This window comes from Triticum aestivum, chromosome 7D (assembly GCF_018294505.1).
Source record: "Triticum aestivum cultivar Chinese Spring chromosome 7D, IWGSC CS RefSeq v2.1, whole genome shotgun sequence".
Lineage (NCBI taxonomy): Eukaryota > Viridiplantae > Streptophyta > Magnoliopsida > Poales > Poaceae > Triticum > Triticum aestivum.
The window spans coordinates 621,590,084-621,614,139 of NC_057814.1; the positions used below are offsets into that span (position 1 = coordinate 621,590,084).

Sequence of the window (24,056 nt, forward strand, 5' to 3'; positions counted from 1 at the left end):
AGTCAAGTAGAGGCATATTAGGGACACTCTGTTTGTCTATGTATTCACACATGTACTAAGTTTCCGGTTAATACAATTCTAGCATGAATACTAAACATTTATCATGATATAAGGAAATATAAATAACAACTTTATTATTGCCTCTAGGGCATATTTCCTTCACATCACGTTTCCACCCGACTGAATCTCTTCAGGCATGAATTAGGCAAGTCTGAACCTGGTTTCTTTTTTTTCTTGGATAGAAGAAGCCTGACTGGAAGCAACGTTGTCCTTCGGCTCGATATTTATTTACACATGCAACTTTTTTTAGCACAGTACACGCATACACACTCATCCCTATGAGGGCACACACACACATCTACCTATATGAGCACCTCCCAGAGATTAAGTCGATACATCATCTTGAGGTTGACGAAGTTACCACAGATTTCTTCGTAGTCGATAGGAACGTCTCCTCGCACTAAACACATATCGCTTAAAGAACTGAAATATATCCAGAAAAATACGACCACTAGTGTCAAGTATATGACTTGTACCTTCATGGGTTGAGAATATCACTATTCTCCAAACCATCCAACTACTGATTGGTACGCCACGTGCAAATTTTCTGAGCAACTAGAAATGAGATAGTTTTTCTTGGTTTAAACAATCAACTTCCACAATGGTAAATTCGTGTTCATCCAGCATTAAGAATGTCACATGTACAAAAATCATGTATTAGTAAACTTTAAATAATTTTATAACGTATTTAAAAATATTCATATCTCTGAAATCGAATGTCCACCGTGTCTAAATATTCATGTGTACGTAAAAACTATTTTGATGTGTTAAAAGATGTTTGCACAATTTTGAATTTATTTTAAAAAATCGTGCATATGAGATTAAAAATTCACCGCATGTTTAAAAACTTTCATATAAAAAATGTTTTGTTCATGTGTTACCTTTTTTGGTAATTTTGGATGAATCAAAAGGAAAATAATACAAAAACAAAGTATAAAAGTGAAGGGAGGAAATAAATTAAATAAATAAATAAAGGAAAAAATATTCTAAAAGCCGAAATAAACCAAAAAGACAGAAAAGAAACTGGCAGTAAGTGCAGCACAGGATTTACCGAGGAGGGAAATGTTTAGTATTTGGGCCTAGAAGTGGGCCTCCTTTCTTAGTTGGGCTCTACTTTTGTTCAAAGTTTGTATCTGTTCTTCTCCATGTTTTTCTTCTTTATTCCTTCTATATGCCTGAAGCAGAAGCTGAAACAGGCTCTTTTAGTTTATGGGATGGTGATTCTCCCACTTTTATTTACAATTTTTTTTGAATGATGTAACGTTTCCCAGTGCAGTAATGTGCGCCAAATAGTTTTCCTGTCAAAAAAAGTAGCTCAAACTGGCTCAACTTTTTTTTTTTGCTCAAACTGGCTCAACTTTATAGTTGTATACTCCCTCCTTCTCATAATGTAAGACGTTTTTGGACACTACACTAGTGTCAAGAAACATCTTACATTATGAGACGGATGGAGTATATTTTTGGAAGGAAAACTGCTCTAGGTATCTGGCAAAAGCTACTCGTTGTGCAAATCGAATGTTATGGTGCAAAAACAGCTGAATGTTAACCTGCAAATCGGTTTCCGATTCTGAACTATTTCATTCATGCATGCATTGAGCTGAGACAACGTATGGAGAAACAATAGCCAAAAGTGCACTTGAAAACTTGTTGCGGCTGCGTCACTTCACTTGAAAATATCTCACATATATCGATCTCAATTTAGGGTTGGCCGACACCCGGAAGCATCTGCGAGTTCCCAGGATCATTGGACATGAGAAGGTGCATGCATATGAGCACAATAGTTTAATTATTACATGCGTCGATCATGCATGCCCTACCCACCAAATCAACTCCGGGTCCAGGGTCCTCTCATTCGACCTACCCAATTGACACTACATAATAGTGTGCTTCCTTCAGATGCACCCAATTGATTAAGTCGACCATGCATGCATGCAATAGTATGAGATCACTTATTGCACGTGAGCAACCACCTTTTCTTTTTCTTCGTCATCACCATCGATCAAGGTAGCTAAAGGTAGATCACATGTGATTCTGATCATACGTTCCCCAATTCATACACCACTCGCTTTCAATTTCATTTCACGGTTAGGATGGATGGCGGCCGGGTAGGTCGATCAATCAACTCATAATAGTTCAGATCGAATCGAAGAAGCATTTATCCGTTTTTGTTCATCGTGAAGATCACACTACCTACGGTGTGTGATGGAGATGCCGATCACATGCGGTCGTAGATATTTTAGCTAGGTTGGACGATTAATTTTCCTGTCCAAGATCGAAAATATCAAGATGGATGGACACGCATGCTTAGAGAGGGCCACACTTGTTAACCATGTATATATGTTAGCTTGGGCGATTGATTCCTCTGTCCAAGATGGATGGGCAGCCATGCTTAGAGGGCCACACTGGGTAACTACCGTGTGGTCATATAATGCACCCTCCTACTAATAAAAGGTTGAATGAGATGCCGACTGGAAAATAAAATGGTCTATCAGAAAGCAATATTACAATATGTGATCTCTTATGGGACCATGTGTAAGTATACCTAGATTTAAAGCGACAATTGACCGGTCTATTTCTATCAAGTACTGGTGATAGAATAGGCACGTGCTCGAATTATACAAAGCCCATGGGTTCATTCGGAAACTATGATAAGGCACTCATGTAATAGTTACATCCTTCTTTTACCAAGTAGTACGACAAATGATGATCCACAAATGATAAGAATTACTTTTTGACAAAGTATATACATGATTAAGATGTAAATCAAGTAATTGTTCATATTTTAGCTTAACAATGAATTTAATGTCCAAGAAAAATCATCGGAATGGTCACTTATCCTACGAGAATGGTCACTTAAGCCCTGTTCCAGATACAGGTGCGCCATTAATGTCCTCATTACTAATGGCGCACCTGGTGTGTGGTGCGCCATTACTAGTTTTGAAAAAAACAATTGTTAGCAGTGGCACACCAGGGGATAGCAGTGGCGCACTATCCCCTGGTGTGCCACTGCTAACAATTGTTTTTTTCAAAACTAGTAATGGCGCACCACACACCAGGTGCGCCATTAGTAACCCTTGTTACTAATGGCGCATTCTTAGGTGGTGCGCCATTGGTAACCTGGGAGCAGCTAGATATTTTGGACAGCCAGCTACCACACTCACTTTCCCCACTTCATTCTCTCCACCTCTACCAAGCTTGGTCTCGGCCGCCTCCTCCTCCTCACCTCATCTGCATCATAGATTCACCCAAATTAAGTGGTTAAATTTCCTTTTTTTGATAGGTAAGTAAGGGGAAAGCTTTCTTTATGTTCTAGATCTACTTTTTTCTCCCTCCAACAACGTACACACTTTTTATGGCCTAGATCTACGTATGTTTGTGGTGTTGCATATGTTTGTGTTTGCAGGTACCGGTATTTGAAATGCGATAGTTGCCAATATTTTGCCGGAATGTTGATTCATTTCCGTTTCGCGCGAGAATTTGGCACTATGCATTCTTTTTGGTCCTATTTTTAGGCAAAGTCATGCCAAAAATTTTTTTGGTTCTAAAATATCGTTTTGCTCTACCCCGCAGGCGACCATGGTCCGCACGATGACCGAAGGCATCGTGAATAGGTTTTTGAGCTCCGCGAAGGCCGAGATGCTTCAAAAGAACGAGACGGAGATAAGATGTACGTGTCGAAGATGCAAGCTGAAGAGCCCTATGGACCCGGATTCCATACAGGTGCGGGACCACCTGCTCTTGCGTGGTTTCATGGATGGCTATCGGTGGCAAGGTGATGAAGATGACTATGAAGTCGTCCATGGGGGCCGGGCAAGAAATGAGGAAGGGCAGCAAGACAACCGCGGCGAGGGCGGGCGAGAAGACGAAGAATCTCCAGGACATGATCACGAAGTAGATGCAGTACACAGTCATTATGTAGAAGGTGCCGGACATGATGATGAGGAAGGTCAAGACGAAGGGCATGATCATGAAGGTGAAGATGCCGGAGCAGACGACGATGGACCATCGATGGGCTGGGTGCAGGACCCTCATATTCAAGAGCTGCTTCTCAAGCAAACGGATAACGCAAGAGCTGCCGCTTGAGAGAAAGCCAAGCTGGATCAACTGGAGATAGACGCAGTTACTCCATTGTATGAAGGATGCAGGCCCGAGGATACCCGCCTGAAAGTAACGCTCATGGCTCTGGAGATGAAGGTAAAACACAAAATGACCGACGCATGCTTCGACGAGAACATGTCATTCTGGCATGAATGTCTTCCCAAGGGGAACAAGTGCCTGACCAGTTTCGAGGAGGCGAAGAAAATCGTGTGTCCTCTGGATTTACCGCACGTGAAATACCATGTGTGCATGAACAATTGCATCATTTATCGGGACGAGTACGCGGAGTCTACCATATGTCCGGTGTGCGGCGTCACTCGATACAAGAAGAAGAAGAAAGCTCCTCGAAAAGTGGTGTGGTACTTTCCGATCACTCCTCGTCTGCAGCGGTATTTCGCGGACCCTAAGCTAGCAATGCTCCTGCGTTGGCACGCGGATAGGGAGGAGAAGAAGCGAGAAGATGATGGAAATGATCCGGAGATAAATAAAAAAGACAAGATGCCGAGTCACCCTAAGGATGCGAGCTAGTGGCAAGCGTTGAACTTCGAACACCCAGAATTTGGGGACGATCCAAGGAACATCGTGCTGGGCACGAGCATCGATGGAGTCAATCCGTTTGGCAGCTAGAGAAGCACACATAGCACCTGGCCTGTGTTTGTGTGGATGTACAACCTTCCCCCCTGGTTGTGCATGAAGAGGATGTACATTCACATGAGTATGCTAATTGAAGGGCCGAAACAACCAGGGAACGACATCAATCTGTATCTGGGGCTGCTGAAAGAGGAGCTAGACACGCTGTGGAAAACGCCAGCCAATACGTGGGACGCCGCAGAGAAATAATATTTCCCTATGAGAGCCGCACTGCTCACGACGGTGCACGACTATCTCGGTTACGGATATGTCGCGGGGCAGGTGGTCCACGGATTTTCTAGATGCGTCAGGTGCATGGATGACACAACGTATCGCCAGCTAGATAGAGATCTTGGGTCTTCAAAAACCGTGTTCATGGGACATCGAAGGTGGCTTCGCGACGATGACTCATGGAGAAAACACAAGGATCTATTCAATGGTGAAACCGAACCCCATAGACGCCCGCGTACGAGGAGTGGCGAGGAAATAGACGAGCTGTTGAAAAATTGGAAAGATTGCCCACTGCCGGGAAAGAAGCGAAAGGCGCCATAGCCGCTGCTGAAGGTATGGAAAACGAGGTCTGTTTTCTGGGACTTGCCGTACTGGAAGATCCTCCGTGTGCCTCACAGCCTTGATGTCATGCATATCATGAAGAACGTGTGCGAGAGTCTGCTTGGTACCCTGCTCAACATGCCAGAGAGGACCAAAGATGGGCCGAAAGCAAGGGCAGACTTGAAATCAATGGGCATAAGGGAGGAGCTTCACGCTAATGATGATGATGATGATGATGATGAGGCGAAGGACACGGAAAGTCGTCGCAAAGGAAAAAAGGCCAAGAAGATCGGAAATGACTACCCTCCCGCGTGCTTCACTCTAAGTCAGGAGGAGATCGAGCAGTTTTTCACCTGCCTCGTAGGAGTAAAACATCCTTACGGTTACACGAGGAAGATAAGCAGATACCTAGACTCAGCGAAGCAGAAGTTCAGCGGGATGAAGTCTCACGACTGTCACGTGCTGATGACGCAGATACTTCCAGTTGCAATCCGTGGGATCATGGACGCGCACGTCCGTGAAACGCTATTTGGCCTATGCAACTTTTTCGACGTCATCTCTTGGAAGTCGGTTGGCGTGAGGCAACTCAGAAGGCTACAGGAAGAGATCGTGCAAGAAGCCCCAAGAAGCATCAAACATTTCCAATGAGATCCATGGAGCTATTCTGAGATAGCAAGCACTAGCTCCCAGTGCGACTTCATAAAAAGCAATCAAACATAAGATCGAAGAAAATCAAACGCACGTGGTGGTCATTATAGCGGTTCCTTCAGATCCTAGAAAACGTCCGAAAAAACCGGCTACGGAGCTACCGAGCAAAGGCAAAAAGTGGTGATACTATGCGAGCTTGAGATGTACTTCCCGCCCGCATTCTTCGACGTTATGGTGCATCTGCTGGTCCATATCATGGAGGATATCATCCAACTCGGGCCGACGTTCCTGCACAGCATGATGCCGTTCGAAAGGATGAATGGTGTCATCAAAGGATACGTTCGCAACATGTCACGTCCAGAGGGAAGCATAGACAGGGGCTTTCTGACCGAAGAGTGCATCTCCTACTGCACGAATTATCTAGGCATCAAGAACCCCGTTGGTCTGCCCGTCAACAGACACCTCGGCAGGCTCGCTGGATGGGGTCACCGCGATGGTCGCCGTGAAATGCATGTCGACTTCGAGGGTCGACTCGCCGACTTTGAAAGAGCAAACCTAGTCGTGCTACAACACATAGACGTGGTCGATCCTTGGGTGGTAGAGCACAAAACCTTTATTGAGAAGACGTACAATGACCGAGGCCAACAGAGGACGGACGGAGATATAATCAAAGAGCACAACTCATGTTTCACGCGTTGGTTCAAGGAGAAGCTTCTGTCGTACCCTTTACATGAGGATTCTTCGACGGAAGAAGAAGTCATATTCGCCTTGTCACAGGGCGCCGAGCACAACCTGATGACCTATGAGGCGTACGATATCAACGGCTACACATTCTACACCGAGGACAAGGACATGAAGAGCGATGGTTATCAGAACTCCGGGGTAACGATGGAATCCTACACCGGTAACGACAAGGACAAATACTATGGAAGGATAGAGGAGATGTGGGAGCTGAGCTACGCTGGAGAGAAGGTCCCGATGTTCCGTGTCAGATGGGCCAAGAGCGTCCTAAAAGAAGACCAGTATTTCACCACCATGGTTATACCCGAAGCCAAATCCAAGACCGCGGGCGCAAACGTCACCGCGAAAAATGAGCCATGGGTACTGTCTTCCCAAGTGGACCAATACTTCTTCATTACCGACCCGTCAAAGCCCAGTCGTGTTGTCGTGAGGAGAGGCAAAAGGAAGATCATCGGAATGGATGGAGTCGCCAATGAGCAAGACTTCGATAAGTACGGCGACCCGAAGATGGAACATGACGACGACGATGAAGTGCCATACACCACAAGAAGAAGCAGGACCACCCTACCTAAAGGACGTCCGATCAAGAGAAGAACTCCATTTGCATAAAAGAAGGGCAAGAAGATTGTGAAAAGATAGCTAGCTAATGTCGATTGTATTTAAATTGTAGTCTTCATTTCTCGATTGTATTTCGACATATGGAAATGATATTTCTTTTGTTCTAGTCCTCATGAATATTTATTTATGTTTATTCTGGTATACCAATTTTATTTATGTTTATTCTGGTATTGAATTTCTAACTCACAAAAAGTATTGAATTTGTTAATATTTTTTGAACTCTTAAATATTTTTAAATTTCATGGGCACGTTTTGAATTCATGAATATTTTTTCAAATTTGATGATATTTGTTCATATTCATAAATGTTTTACCAATTCACAAATGAATGCAATTAAAAATCCAAAAAAAACAAATTTGATGATATTTTCAAATAACAAATTTGATGATATTTTCAAATAACAAATTTGATGATATTTTTTCATATTCATAAATATTTTCAAATAACAAATTTGATGATATTTTTTCACATTCATAATGTTTTCAAATTTGATCATCATTTTCTAAAAAATTATTAGATGCAACTCAAAAAAAGTTACTAATGGCGCACCAGGAGAAGGTGCGCCATTGCTATCAAGGTACTTATGGCGCACCCCTAGGAGGTGCGCCATTGGTATACCAATTTTTATCATATTTTTTCAAATATTTTCAAATAACAAATTTGATGATATTTTCAAATAAGAAATTTGATGATATTTTTTCTTATTCATAAATATTTTCGAATAACAAATTTGATGATATTTTTTCACATTCATAAATGTTTTCAAATTTTATCGTCATTTTCTAAAAAATTATTAGATGCAACTAAAAATAAAAAAAATAGTAATGGCGCATCAGGGGAAGGTGCGCCGTTGCTCTCACTGTATTTATGGCGCACCCCTCGATGGTGCGCCATTGCTAACCTTCCCCCCTTGTGTGTGCTGTCCATCTCGCCAGCCGTTCGTCCTTCTCCCAATCTCACATCTCTCTCAGCCGGAGCAGCGCCCGACCCACTGCGCCGACCCACTGCGCCGCCGCCCCATCCACTGTGCCGCCGCCCCTACTGCGTCGCCGCCCTCGCCCGTGGGACACGTTCGCTCCCAATCCACCGCCCCTACTGCGCCTCCAGGACGCCATCTCCCGCCACTCCTTCGACACCCCGCTCTACCGCGTAAGCCCCCCTCCTCCTCCGCACGTTCATCGCCTTCGGCTTCCTGCCCCTGACAGGCTCGACTCCCCTGGCCCCCGCGCGCAGTTCACTGTCCCGGATCTCCGACCCGGCACGCTCGACTCCCTGCTTGCCCTCAGCGACGACCTCGTCAAGCTACCTGCTTTCCATCCCAATCTTGCCCCCACCCTAACTCTTCTTGCCCCCGGCCTGATCTGGCCTCTGGCTGCAGTCCAACATCTTCATCGAGGGCGTCTCGCACAAGATCCGCCAGCAGATCGAGGACCTGGAGCGCGCCGGAAGGGTCGAGCCCGGCACCCTCACCGCGACGGCGTCCCCGTGGACAGCTATCTCACCAGGTCCGTCTCTGCCTGTGGCCAGTGCTGCTGCTTACATTCCTCATCTGCCCACTAGCGCTTGCTTGTCTGCTGAGGATGGATGGATGGATGTAGGTTCGTGTGGGACGAGGGCAAGTACCCCGTCAACGCCCCGCTCAAGGAGACCGTCGCCAGCATCCAGTCCCAGGTCGCCAAGATCGAGGACCTGGTAAATACTATTGTTCTTGTACTTGTTCATGTCAATTCTGCTCATGCATGAATGATGCATTCTTGTAACTTTGATTTGATGATGTGTTGCTACTGTTCTTGGTGGTTTGGCAGTCTATTATGGACATTTTGTTTCACTGTTAAGTACTCTAGAGAACCAAGTTGGTTCATGGGTGGATAGTCTTCGATTTGAAATTTAGAACAATTCACTGAAAATATTAGTATCCAGGGTTGTTGTGTTTATCGTTGCAATATGCAATCATTGAGTGAAAAATTGATGGAACAGTGAGCTCTTTCTAATTGTGAAGATCAGAACCACCAATTCATATAACAAATGTATTGTACTACAATTTACCAGTTGTAGACACACTATTCTGAGCTCTGACCATTAGTTCGAGACATGGATGGATCATTCTGTATGTGTGCATTGGTGAAAAGAGAAGGAAAAAGAATTAACAAGTTTAACATTTGGGCAAGTAGAATCTGGCCAGATAGGAAGGGACAAAAAGTTGTGCAATCTGAAATCCTGTCTGAGTGGCACATATAGAAAGCCTAGATTTATTTTTCTTCTGCTTACTCTACTGTATGCTAGGAAAATATGTACTAGTGCATCCGTAGTACTACTAGTGCCACTTAGTGATGCTCTGTGTGCTTTTTTTCTCGATCCAAATGGGTTACCAAGTTGGAGGTTAACTGCAGACAGATGAGGAAGTTGGAAGTTAACTGCTGCTACTTGTGATCTTCTGAAATGACCCCTTTCTCCTGAAATGTTGATTAATTTCCGTTTCGGTTGAGAATGGGGCACTCCTAGGTCAAGAAAATTAGCAAAGGTCATGCCCAATTTTCTTGACCTAGAAGGTGCCCAATTCTCAACCGAAACAAAAATTTATCAGCATCTATCTTGACATCAAAACTAATCTCTGGTCAAAATGATGGCCTAATCATGATTAAATGATAGGATTAACCAAATTAGCGCGTTGTTGTAGACGAAGGAAGGACTGTTTGAAGGTGCTACGAGCACATTCCACATTAACACCTTTGAAAGATAAACTAGAAAGATGATGAGACCTGGACCTGAAGGAAATATGCCCTAGAGGCAATAATAAAGTTATTATTTATTTCCTTATATCATGATAAATGTTTATTATTCATGCTAGAATTGTATTAACCGGAAACATAATACTTGTGTGAATACATAGACAAACAAAGTGTCACTACTATGCCTCTACTTGACTAGCTCGTTGATCAAAGATGGTTATGTTTCCTAGCCATTGACATGAGTTGTCATTTGATTAACGGGATCACATCATTTGGAGAATGATGTGATTGACCTGACCCACTCCGTTAGCTTAGCACTCGATCGTTTAGTATGTTGCTATTGCTTTCTTCATGACTTATACATGTTCCTATGACTATGAGATTATGCAACTCCCGTTAACCAGAGGAACACTTTGTGTGCTACCAAACGTCACAACGTAACCGGGTGAATATAAAGGTGCTCTACAGGTGTCTCCGAAGGTACTTGTTGGGTTGGCGTATTTCGAGATTAGGATTTGTCACTCCGATTGTCGGAGAGGTATCTCTGGGCCCTCTCGGTAATGCACATCACTTAAGCCTTGCAAGCATTGCAACTAATGAGTTTGTTGCGAGATGATGTATTACGGAATGAGTAAAGAGACTTGCCGGTAACGAGATTGAACTAGGTATTAAGATACCAACGATCGAATCTCGGGCAAGTAACATACCGATGACAAAGGGAACAACGTATGTTGTTATGCGGTCTGACCGATAAAGATCTTCGTAGAATATGTGGGAGCCAATATGAGCATCCAGGTTCCGCTATTGGTTATTGACCGGAGACGTGTCTCGGTCATGTCTACATAGTTCTCGAACCCGTAGGGTCCGCACGCTTAACGTTTCGATGACACTTATATTATGAGTTTATATGTTTTGATGTACCGAAGGTTGTTCGGAGTCCCGGATGTGATCACGGACATGACGAGGAGTCTAGAAATGGTCGAGACATAAAGATTGATATATTGGAAGCCTATGTTTGGATATCGGAAGTGTTCCGGGTGAAATCGGGATTTTACCGGAGTACCGGGAGGTTACCGGAACCCCCCGGCAACATAATGGGCCTTAGTGGGCCTAGGTGGAAGAGAGGAGAGGCGGCTAGGGCTGCGCCGCGCGCCCCTCCCCCCTAGTCCGAATAGGACAAGGAGAAGGGGGCGGCGCCCCCTTCCTTCTTCTCCCTCTCCTCTTTCCCCCCTCCCAAGTCCTAATCCAACTAGGAAAAGGGGGGAGTCCTACTCCCGGTGGGAGTAGGACTCCTCCTGGCGCACCCCAAGGCTGGCCGCACCTCTCCCCCTTTGCTCCTTTATATACGGGGGCAGGGGGGCACCCCATAGACACAACAATTGATCTATTGATCTCTTAGCCGTGTGCGGTGCCCCCCTCCACCATATTACACCTCGATAATATCGTAGCGGTGCTTAGGCGAAGCCCTGCGTCGGTAGAACATCATCATCGTCACCACGCCGTCGTGCTGACGAAACTCTCCCTCAACACTCGGCTGGATCGGAGTTCGAGGGACGTCATCGAGCTGAACGTGTGCTGAACTCGGAGGTGCCGTGCGTTCGGTACTTGATCGGTCGGATCATGAAGACGTACGACTACATCAACCGCGTTGTATTAACGCTTCCGCTTTCGGTCTATGAGGGTACGTCGACAACACTCTCCCCTCTCGTTGCTATGCATCACCATAATCTTGCGTGTGCGTAGGAAATTTTTTGAAATTACTACGGTCCCCAACAGGACCATCATATAGTGAGGTCCAAAAGGAAATTCAGGCTAGGTAACTCACTGATGCAAGTGTCATGCTCTCTCATGTACAGCATGTTGCTACCACCGCAGCCACACTCGTAGCTCCCCCATGTGTTCTCGCAGCTGCAGTCCTTGCACTAGCAGAAGAGCCTCTCTTTGCATTCATCAACATCTGCAAGTGCCAAGCAAGAGAGATATTGTGTATAAGAAATTACTTGAGAAGCTCAAACAGTTCCGCATTTGAGCCATTATTCTAGGTTTGCTAGTACTAGTAAAACATGCAACAATACTGCCCACAAGGTTGCAGAACAATGTTCCTAATGGTGATACCTTCGCAACCGTGTATGCCGTCACCCTTGAAGCCTTGCGGGCATTTGCAGCCCTTAGCTTGTTCATTCTGTAGATTTCCAAAATTCAGTTTTGTACCGCACACCGAAGCCCCAAGAAAGAAAACTGCAATCTGAAACAGATGATCAATTTTCAGCCCTTGGATTAGTTTAGTATTTTTTCACACACTCAGACACCCTTGCTTGCCATGTGTGTGAGAGAGATAGTGAGAGGAGACAAGAAGAAGGGGGTTAGGAATGGACTTGGACCTTAGCAACAACACACTAACAAGTTCCATCCCAAAACACCTAGGCAATATCGCAAACATCTCTCAATTGTTCCTTGACAATAACCAACTTTTTGGCGACATTCCTCGAGAATTAGGTTATTTGGTCAACTTAGAGATCTTTTTCCTTGACAATAACCAACTTTTTGACCAAACTTTTTTCCTATTTAGAGCGAACATGGCCCACAACGATGAGGTCGACGGTTCGGGCAAGGCATTCTGGGAGCTGTCCCAGGAGATGGACGAAGAACCTCACCGCAATGAGGACGCCGCTGAAGACACCGATCCTGACTACACAACCCCTAGTGGCGTCGGGAATGACACCACTGATGGTGCCACCGAGGATGCCACCACTGATGATGGCAGCGCACGCATAGATGGCAGCCAACCGAAGAGGCAACGGAAGGACCGGCGCCCGAACGTGCTAGGCACCGTCAAGGAGGAATTTACTGAAGTGTCCTCCGGTGGGCATCCAACGGCGCCCAAAGAATTAGTCAAGGGGTACGCGGGACAGCTCGGGTGCATTCTCCGGAGCACCGTCTCGCTCAACACCGAGAACCTAAGGCATCGTGATCAAGGGAATTTGCGCAACCTCCTCTTCACGAAGCTGCACGAACGATACAAGTTCCCCGATGACTTCGCAAACACACGCCTCTCAGGGAATAAAGTGAACAGTGCCGCCCTCACGAAGATGAGCACGGCCCTAGCTACTTGGAGAGCCACGGTGAAGAGAAGGATTGAAAAAGGTGATAGTTATGAGAAGATCAAGGAGACAAATCCTTTGATCAGCGAAGCTGACTACCTGGAGTTCAAGATCAAGTGCGAGAGCAACGCAATCGCGGAATCAAGTCAGTGGGGGAAAGATATGCGGGACTTGAACTTGATCTTCTCATACCGTGACAAGCAGACCAGGAACAATGCGGGACAAGCAGACCAGGAACTATGTCAGGGCCCGGTACAAGATTGACCCGGTAACAAAGGAGCTTACCACAGATCCGAAGACCAAGGCGCTTGAGCTTGTTCTGGTAAGGAATACACCCCCGCGTAATTAGCTCCATATGGTTGCATTCTAATTAATGAAGCCAAATTTCTAAATGGTTCATGTTCCTTCCACAGGACACTGAAAGCAGTTGCGCGGGGTCGTCTAAGAGCTCCCCTTTGGACACCACTTTAAATAGGGCGTTGAACGTAATGAAAAACAAGGATAAGCTCAGTAAGCCGTCGTCAGATGGTCGTGTGGCTGGCAAAGGCTTGTCCACGAAATGGTCGGAATACTATACCGCTGGGCGAAAGGAGAGAAAGACCAGCTCGGAAAGCCAGGAGCGCGAGGTTCAAGAACTCAAGGCATAAGTGGCGCGGATTCCGGAGATGGTCAAAGAGCACGTGCGAGACCAACTGGGAGCGACGATCACCGCCATTGTGCCTAGCTTGATTGAGGGGCTGCAGGCGTGGATGGTGGGCGGCCAATAGGGGCCGCCCCCGATTCCGAGCTTCACGGGCAGCAACTCGCACAACGCGCCGGCGGCGCCATTGGTGTCTCCGGCGGAGGCGACATTGGTGTCTCTGGCGTCGGTGCCGGCATTGCAGCTTAATGCACCCGGGTGTGGGAAGAATATGCCGGCCGGCACCTCGGCAGCAAGCGGCCCCTCCGTCACTTGCACGCCCGCTGTTGGCGGTGCCTCGACATTAGCCGAGCTCGACTCCATCACGGTAACTAAGCCTCTCGGCCGATGACTTCATCTCCTTGCCTTTGACTGGGCATCCCTGACGCCCTACATGTTTTCGCAGGGCGCCACCGACGTTCCATGCACTCTCCTGCACTTCGTGGACGGCAAGTTGATCGATGTCGCCAAGGCCAGAATCGTTCAACCGGGCAGCCGCGTGTTCCACGGTAATCCGATGCCACCCACCGTGTATAGGGTTCAACTGGTTCGGGTGCTGCGGGGCTTCGACGACTTGTTACCTCCATATCGACCCCATGGGGCCGACGAAGATGATGTGATGACCCTCAGCGCCTGCATAAGCTGGCCCATGCTTTGGCCGAAGAGCCAGATTCGTTTGGGGGCGGGGGACACCACCCCACAGACAACACCGCCAGTCGTGCTGGCGCCAAGCCATGGCAAGACCGCCGCAACGCTACCGTCGTCAGCTGATCCGGACATGCATATGGCACAGGATCCGGACGACGATGACGGTACATTTACCAACGTCGATAAGTACTTCAACGAACCTGGGTACGATGATGAATTCTTGGGGCCTCCTTCTCAAGAACCCAACCCTACAAAAGACGATCACGATCTAGCTGGTACCACGGAGAAACCCAATTGCAACAGGCGTCGTCTGGCGTTCAGTTCTCAGAAGACGCCTCCAGCTGCCGCCTTCACCGAGCCTCAGATAGCCGAGGTGCGAAATATTATCAGCCCCAGCACACTCAAGAAGGTGGTCTCTGAGCAGAACTCGATCCCATTACAGCAGAAGAAGCAGAAGGGACGGAAAAGAAAGAGTAACAAGGGTGCGAGCTGCTACCTCTTGAGCACTGTGTTGGTTTTCCCTTGAAGAGGAAAGGGTGATGCAGCAAAGTAGCGTAAGTATTTCCCTCAGTTTTTGAGAACCAAGGTATCAATCCAGTAGGAGGCTACGCGCGAGTCCCTCGCACCTACACTAAACAAATAAATCCTCGCAACCAACGCGATAAGTGGTTGTCAATCCCTACACGGCCACTTACGAGAGTGAGATCTGATAGATATGATAGAATAATATTTTTGGTATTTTTATGATAAAGATGCAAAGTAAAATAAAAGCAAAGTAAAAAGCAAAGGAAATAACTAAGTATTGGAAGATTAATATGAAGGAAAATAGATCCGGGGGCCATAGGTTTCATTAGTGGCTTCTCTCAAGAGCATAAGTATTTTACGGTGGGTGAACAAATTACTGTTGAGCAATTGACAGAATTGAGCATAGTTATGAGAATATCAAGGTATGATCATGTATATAGGCATCACGTCCGAGACAAGTAGACCGACTCCTGCCTGCATCTACTACTATTACTCCACTCATCGACCGCTATCCAGCATGCATCTAGAGTATTAAGTTCATGAAAACAGAGTAACTCTTTAAGCAAGATGACATGATGTAGAGGGATAAATTCATGCAATATGATAAAGACCCCATCTTGTTATCCTCGATGGCAACAATACAATACGTGCCTTGCTGCCCTTGCTGTCACTTGGAAAGGACACCGCAAGATTGAACCCAAAGCTAAGAACTTCTCCCATTGCAAGAAAGATCAATCTAGTAGGCCAAACCAAACTGATAATTTGAAGAGACTTGCAAAGATAACCAATCATACATAAAAGAATTCAGAGAAGATTCAAATATTGTTCATAGATAAACTTGATCATAAACCCACAATTCACCGGTCTCAACAAACACACCGCAAAAGAAGATTACATCGAATAGATCTCCACAAGAGAGGGGGAGAACATTGTATTGAGATCCAAAAAGAGAGAAGAAGCTATCTAGCTAATAACTATGGACCCGAAGGTCTGAGGTAAACTACTCACACTTCATCGGAGGGGCTATGGTGTTGATGTAGAAGCCCTCTGTGATCGATGCCCCTTCCGGCGGAGCTCCGGAACAGGCCCCAAGATGGGATCTCATGGGTACAGAAGGTTGCGGCGGTGGAATTAGGTTTTTAGCTCCATCACTGGTCGTTTGGGGGTATGTCGGTATATATAGGAGGAAGAAGTACGTCGATGGAGCAACAGGGGGCCCACGAGGGTGGAGGGCGCGCCCCCCCCTACCTCGTGGCCTCCTGGAAGCTTCTCTTACGTAGGGTCCAAGTCTCCTGGATCATGTTCGGTGAGAAAATCACGTTCCCGAAGGTTTCATTCCGTTTGGACTCCGTTTGATATTCTTTTTCTGCGAAACTCTGAAATAGGCAAAAACAGCAATTCTGGGCTGGGCCTCCGGTTAATAGGTTAGTCCCAAAAGTAATATAAAAGTGAATAATAAAGCCCAATAATGTCCAAAACAGAAGATAATATAGCATGGAGCAATAAAAAATTATAGATACGTTGGAGACGTATCACGAGCCAGCCGGCACCGAGTACGATCCGTGCTCAGGACGGGCCACCTTCACCTAAGGATATCTCGAGGAGGGTGCATGTGGCGGGTAGGCCGATGCTACCGACTAATCTGCTCAATGCTGCAACCGGTGCTATGCGGAGTCTGCATGACAGTGTTCTTTCTATGGAGAAGCGGCGTCTCTCCGAGAATGATGTGGCATACCCGGTTTTCGTGGCCAAGGTGCTAGAGGGCAAGGGCTTTGTGGATAGCGCCATCGGGGGTATGATCGTCCTGCGGTTTGATGACATCTTCGCTATGTTTAACCTTCATCCGCTGCACTACACCTTCGTTCGGCTATTTTCGCTGAGTATGGAGATGTGGATCATTAGAGACAAGACCCCGGACATCGTGATAGTCGACTCTACATGCGTGCAAAGATCTTGGGCAGCGCTGGGGACCGGCAAGTCGCGAGTTCATACCTCGAAGGCGTCATTCTGGCGAACCCAGATAAGGATAACTTCCTCGTGCCTTACTTTTCCGAGTAAGTCATCCCCTCACCGCCCCGTAACATATGATTTCTTAGATTTCGATTGTTCTTTTTTTTCTAACATTCCGTGTTTTATGCAGTGACACACATTGCACACTCATCCTCTTAAGCCTGAACTATTCCATGGCCACGTATTTCGACTCGGACCGTCAGTCGAAGAAACACTACACAAATATCAAGAAAGTTCTTGATGATGTTCTCCCCGGCTACGCCAAATCCGGAGGCACCTTCAGGAGGCCAATTTTTAGGTACGGCAAGCACGTGTTCACCCACGTAACGACGTTCCCCTGCGTCAAGCAGCCACCTGGCGGTCAGAAGGACGCCTACTACGCCATCCATCACATGTGGGCGATCGTACAGGACCATAATCACCTTCTGCTACCAAATAGTCTCAAAGATTGGGCCGCACGCTTGTCGGCAATCCAGGACGCGGACCTCAGACAAGAATTCTTTCGCATCGAGTCGGAGTTTGCGGAAATCATCCATCAAGATGTCCTTCGTACCTCGGGGCAGTTCTACCTCAAATATCAACCGTCCAACAGTGAAATAGAAACAACGATACAAATGCAGGCTGACAACGACCGCACATTCATGACCATCACGAAAGACGGCGGCTTCATCCACGCTCCGGCCCCTGAGTCGAGTCGAAAGTAGTGATGCTATGTAGTTCTGAAATATCGATTAGCTCATGTTGTAATTAAACTTTAATGAACTTGTATGTCTCTTTGGTTTGGACAGCCGTTCAACTTATATGTAATCGATGCTATTTATTAGTAGGACCATGAATCGTGCTATTAATGTGTTGCTTTTCTCTTCCGATCCTTTTGTTGCATACTTATATATTGCTTATGTATTGTCTGTGAATTGCTACTAACGTTTTGTTTGTCTAGTGCATAGAGATGCCGTCGTATGTCGTGTACAAGGGTAAGGTTACCGGAGTCTACGATGACTCGGAGGAGTGTCAGAGACAGGTTCACCGTTTCAGCGGTAACAGTTACAAAGGGTACACCACTAGGGCGGAGGCGGAAGCTAGATACATGCACTATCTAGCGGGAGAGAGGAGGGAGCGGAGGAGGAACCGGATGAAGACCAGTTTCATCGCGATAATGCACATCGTGACCGCAACTCTCTTCTATGTGATGGTAGTTTAGATATCGACTTGTAATGTGAAGACAAACTCGCTACTCGCGGTCTCGAGACTTGTAATGTTCTAACTTTGTTCGGTATTTTGAATTCGGAGACTAATATGATGAATTGTATTCGGAGACTAATCTTCTATTGTATTCGATAAATCTGCTGTTTATATGTTGTATTGTTTATATTCTGTGTTGTAATGTATTTTGTAACCTGTGCAAATATCAGAAAAGCAAACAAAAAAATCCTAATATTCATAGTAGTGGCACACCTTGTTGAGCATTAGTGGCGCACCAGGGTTAAATACCAGTGGCACATTATGGGGCATAGTAATGGCGCACTAAGGGGCGTACGTGAAGGTAAATATGGCCCCCTAGGAGGCATAGTAATGGCGCACCGTTGGACATAGTAATGGCGCACTGCTTGATGCGCCACTATTGTCTGGTATACTAATGGCGCACCAGGGGTGCGCCATTAGTACTTGTTACTAGTGGCGTGATGATAGTGGCGCACCTATAGTGCGCCATTAATGGCCAAAACAGGTGCGCCACTAACAGGCCTTTTCCTAGTAGTGAACGTGTGAAACAACTTTTAGATTTTTTTTTGGTCTAGCATACACAAAATGATATTTATTTTGAGTAAAAATATATATTATTTTAAGTATTTATGGTGCACGAAAAAGTACAAATGTTTTCTCCCACAACGTAGTTATAATGATCTGTTGTCCTGCAAAGTAGGAGATTATCTTTCCTCTGTCTTGGCGTCTAGAGGAGGAGATACCCCAGATCTTTGATTTTGTGTTTAGAATACTCTAGTAGTAGTTTTGGCCTTTGGTCCTTGTTATGGTTGCACCATGCTAGTTGTCAACCAGACAGTTCATATCCCAATAGGAGTAATACAAAGGAAAGACATAGCAACGTACCGTAAACCTTGGTGGCTAGGATAAAACTCTTCCCTCCAGCTTTCACGGGCGAGCCCGTGGATCCGCCTCCCCTCTGCCTACCGCTCCGGTGGCCTGTAGCGGGGAGGGGAATCCCAGTGCCTCCGCTCAGCTTAGTAGTTTAGGTTAGATTTTTTTTAGTCTTCGCAGGTACGGCGCTCGGGCGGATAGCAGTGCTTATTCTTCTTCAAGTTTGTCTTTCTCGCTCCGATCCTTCTCGGGTTCGCCTATCTGGACGTAGTGCACGGAGCTCCGTGTAGAATCCTGTCGTCTCCTTGGGGTGAAGATATTAGAGTTTCTCGCCATGTGACGAGATTTGATGTCGGGTGCTTCAGATCTATGTAAGGGTTCAACAGAGACGACCATGGCTCCAGGAAACTAGTCCTTAGGGGCACGTGCATGAGGACTTCCTGGTTGTGATGGACAAGGTTAAGCCAGCTTCGGTGGGGCGCAGCGACAGTGGCGCATCGACGACTTTTTTCTGGCGGTAATAGTGGTCATTCGGTGGTCTCGAAATCTTGATGTATTTTTTTATGTTTGGGATGATTTGTACTTCCGGTAACCTTTTACAATAGATTTGATCATTTTTTCAAAAAAATAGGAAGGAAAGAAAGCAAAACTTAAAATGATGACCAAAATATAAATTATTTCAAAATTCATACTAACCATATTCTACTTTCGATTCCACATCGCTCACTGGTGGTTAAAAAATGTACTGATGTGGCAGTAAAAAAAGAGACAGCCGAAGCAAAGAGATATTTGACCTGGCGGGTGGCGGCTTGTGTGGATCTGATACGAAGAATGTTGGCCTGCGTCCTCACAAGATCCGGCCACCCGGATCCAATGATTGCCCGCCCAACCGCCATGTCGATCGCCGGGGCAGCAGGCTATTTGGACCTCACCGGCCTGGATCATTCCAGAACTGTGTAGGCACTTGGCTCGTGCTACTCCTGCTACAGTGGAACCGGCGGCGCCACTGCAGCATCTGCATGTCTTGCTAGCTACACACTCGTATGCATACCACGTCTTCCGGCGGCCGAAATCACTATTCTGACATTGTCGTGCGGGCCGCCGAGTTTCACTCACATGTATGATGTGTCCTGAATATATGAACTGTCCAAAACTGTTAACTACTAACTATTTTTATCATATACAAGCTATTATTCTAGATACATCATTGAAGGTTTAATTTGACTTTAGTTCTCATAGGATTGTGTTGGTAATAAATTAAAAAAATGAACCATAAAATATGTACTTTAAATATTGTGATACCTATTTTTTTAACACAGTACAAACGCAGACACTCATACACTCACCTCCATGAGCGCGCGCACGCATATCCTACCCCTATGACCACCTGCAAAAGCATGAGCCGGCACATCATCTTGAGTTAACGAAGTCGCTATAGTCGCCTCCGTTGTGATATTTATTCCTTTGCTCTCGATAACTTAGTTTATGAAGTCATTGTAAACCTCAGAGATGTATTATTAATATCAGTTATATTGTGTTCAAACGAAATAAGTTACATCAATTTCTCAATTGATTCTAGCGCGAATATTGTTTTTATAGAACTAATGTTTTTGCGAGAAAACTTCTGATCTATTTATCAACTGTCATGGTAGTACAAAAAATGCCAGAAGTAAAAATTACATCCAGGTCCGAAGACCACCTAGCGACGACACGAGCACTGGAGCGAGCCGAAGACGCGCCACCATCATGGGCCCTCCCTCATTGAATCCAGGCAAATCTTGTTGTAGTAGACAATCGGGAAGTCGTCGTGCTAAGGCCCCATAGGACTAGCACACCAGAACAACAATTGTCGCCGATGAAGAGAAGCATAGATCGAAGGATCCAACCTGCAGACACACGGACGTAGACGAAGAAGACCGGACCCACCTTCGACAAATGCCGACCCACCGGAGACACACCTCTACACGCCCTCCGACGATGCTACAAGCACCACCGGACGGAGGACAAAGCAAGAAGAACTTTATTCCATCTTCAGAAAGTCATCACCGTCTCGTCTTCTCGAGCATGGCACAAACCCTAACGAGACTGAAAAAACGCCTAAAAACGGAGCCCTCTCGCCGGCTAGGGCCGGGATCCACCGCGTCTCCATGGCCGGAGGACCATAGGAGATGAGGCGGACCAGTGGCGGCCGGTGAGAGGCTGAGGAAACCCTAGTATGAACCGCGTGGGTGTTCGCCTCGCATAGAAGTAATTTACTATACCTCACCCTATATATTATTGACAATCAATTGCATACTCTAGTAATAAAATATCACGGCCTATGACCAGTCCACCCATATTTATAGTTCAACTGTACAACGTACCATAAATTTGTACACGTGTTTGGACATCTGCAACGCGACCCCCAAACCGCCTGCATCTGTCGGGACCTCGCATGCACGTTCATGAGATGAGTGTATGTGCATATGTATGAACGGCTGCATCTGTAGTGTGTTAAAAAAATAAGTACCGCAATATTTAAAATATATATTTTATGATTCTTTTTCACATGTATTACAAACACAATACTATGAAAAACAAAAGTCAAATTACACCTTCAAGGATGTATCTAGAATAATAGTTTGTATGTGATAAAAACTACTAGTACTTCAGAGTTTTGGCATGCTAAAAACAAAAGTTTTACCACGCTAAAGAAGATGCCCTCGATTTTGGTGACGATCGTTACCACAACCTAGTTGATCGTTGAACCAGGCTCGGTCGCCCGTCTCCTGATGCGTGATCTCAAGACAACGCCAACTTTTTTTTTAGGGGGAAAACCAAGTTTATTCAGTAAAGTCCACATGAAGTGGGATACATCTCTGGTCATGAGGAGCGCCAAACCAAACGTGGCGTCCCGGACCTCTCGAGAGGGAAAACTTGGCTAAACTATGTGCTTCATAATTCACAGCACGACTCTCAAAGGAAAAAATACAATGAAAGGAAGAGGCTCTAAGGTTTATTTCCGCGATAATCGCTCCATACGTCCCATGTGACCTCCTATTGATATCTGAGACGACTTGCTGGCAGTCCGAGGCAATAACAAAGTTCTGGATACCCATATCTTGTGCAAGGGATAACGCCTCCCGACAAGCAAGAGCTTCAAGTGTTGCCGGGTCTTCCACTCCCTCGACCACTAGTCCTCCTCTTCTTGCCATAACCCCAGCGTCCACATGAATCTTGCAGTATCCAGCAGGAGATTTCTTCGGCCGACGCTGAATGGGTGCGGCAGCCGCTGGTACAGCGTCCCGATCTGGTTCCATCGTCTTTATAGTGTCTAGTTCTGCAATGAACCGTCCAATAAAGCCGAAGGTAGATTGGGGGCTTTGAAATATGGCTTCATGAATAGCTTTGCGTCGGGCATGCCAGATGGACCACAGTGTAACTGCTGCAAGGATGAACTGATCATGTGATAACATTTGCATGAGTGTGAACAGCCACTGCCTCGCACTTGGCTCCGTGCTCAAGACAACGCCAACTACGAGCACAGGGGCAGACAGAAGGAAGAGCTACACCAGGCCGGCCCAAGAGAGAGAAGACCATGCCACAAGTTCACTGGGCCCCAATGGGTCTCCTACATGTTTAGCCCAGCTGAGCCCATGACTCACTGGTATAAGCGGGTGTTGTAGGTGGGTGAGGGGGCGAAAACCCTATTCGCCGCGGCGTATAGGAGCACTCGGTGAGGGGATCCCGGTTAGGATCAGGATTGGCGGCGGGCGGGCGTGCGTGTGTGTTCCTCTGTATTGAGATGTGCTCGCGGTCCCTTTCTTCCCCTTCTCCAAGTTGTACTCGAATCAAGACTGTAATCGCCATAGATCGAAGAGGAAGAACTAGGTAGTGCCTCACACGGTGGGCCAGGTCACCAACGCCGGTGGGTTCAGCGTTTCCAAGTACAGCAGCAACGCCATAAGCAGTGGGGTTGTTGGAAAGGGTCAAATCACGAAACAAATTTCAAAAGAGTTCATTTTGTGTCTAGCATTTCTGACAAGGTCAGAATGGTGATTCCGACCTCCTCCAGCTAGCACAGCACAGGTCCTCATTTTCCTCCCTCTCTTGTCGGAATTATCACCGGTAGGCTATATATCTGTGACGGCGACCGGACAAGAAAATTTGCGTGCGTACGGACGGATGCGGCGTGACGCGCCGGTGATAAATGCACTCAACTGTGAAGCCGGCTAGGCTGTGAGGTGTGACGTGCGAGCATGTCTGTGAGTGTGAGTACGACGCCACGGCGTACAGTACGCACGACCCGCGACCTTCCTCCTATCATAGCTTAAACACGATTACAATATGCACTAGTAGCGCCGAATTATTCGATCGGTTGGTGGAGTGACATGATCCGGGCGGTTCGTGCATGTTTTGTCTTTTGCACTTGAAAAACTTGTGCGTCAAATTAACAATCTGTTAAGCAAACTTACATCGGACCAGATAAACTGGCGTAAATATTCGCAAAAAAAGAAGATAAACTGGTGTAAAAACGAATAAATATATCTACCATCTTATATATAATTAAATTGAAGTCAGTGATGACGATGATGATGAGTTTAGGGCTGGGCCGGCAAAATCCGAGGCACTGTGAGAAACTCTAAAATAAGGCCCTATCTCATGCGAAAAAGTAAACTAATGTATATGACATAATAATTTACATAACAATTGAATTTACCCAGAATCTACATATTTAACTCCAAGTTGCACAATGTTTATTTGAACATCATCATTCTTTTTTGTGTTCTTTGAAAAGAAGCCTTCAATGTTATCCCCACAATGACTTAAATCTGCATTCTTGAAACACAAGATACGCACATGACTAAAACAAAGTTGGACTATTGGAGATTAACAAAATGCTAAAAAAAATTAATCTTTGGCAATAAGATGAACCGTCTAACT

The 24,056-nt window shown here is 46.0% G+C and overlaps 1 pseudogene; it reads left to right on the forward strand.

Moving 5' to 3' along the window:
• The first annotated feature begins 8,171 nt into the window (after window positions 1–8,171).
• Window positions 8,172–9,182, forward strand: LOC123168722 (V-type proton ATPase subunit C-like; annotated as a pseudogene).
• The last annotated feature ends 14,874 nt before the right edge of the window (window positions 9,183–24,056 follow it).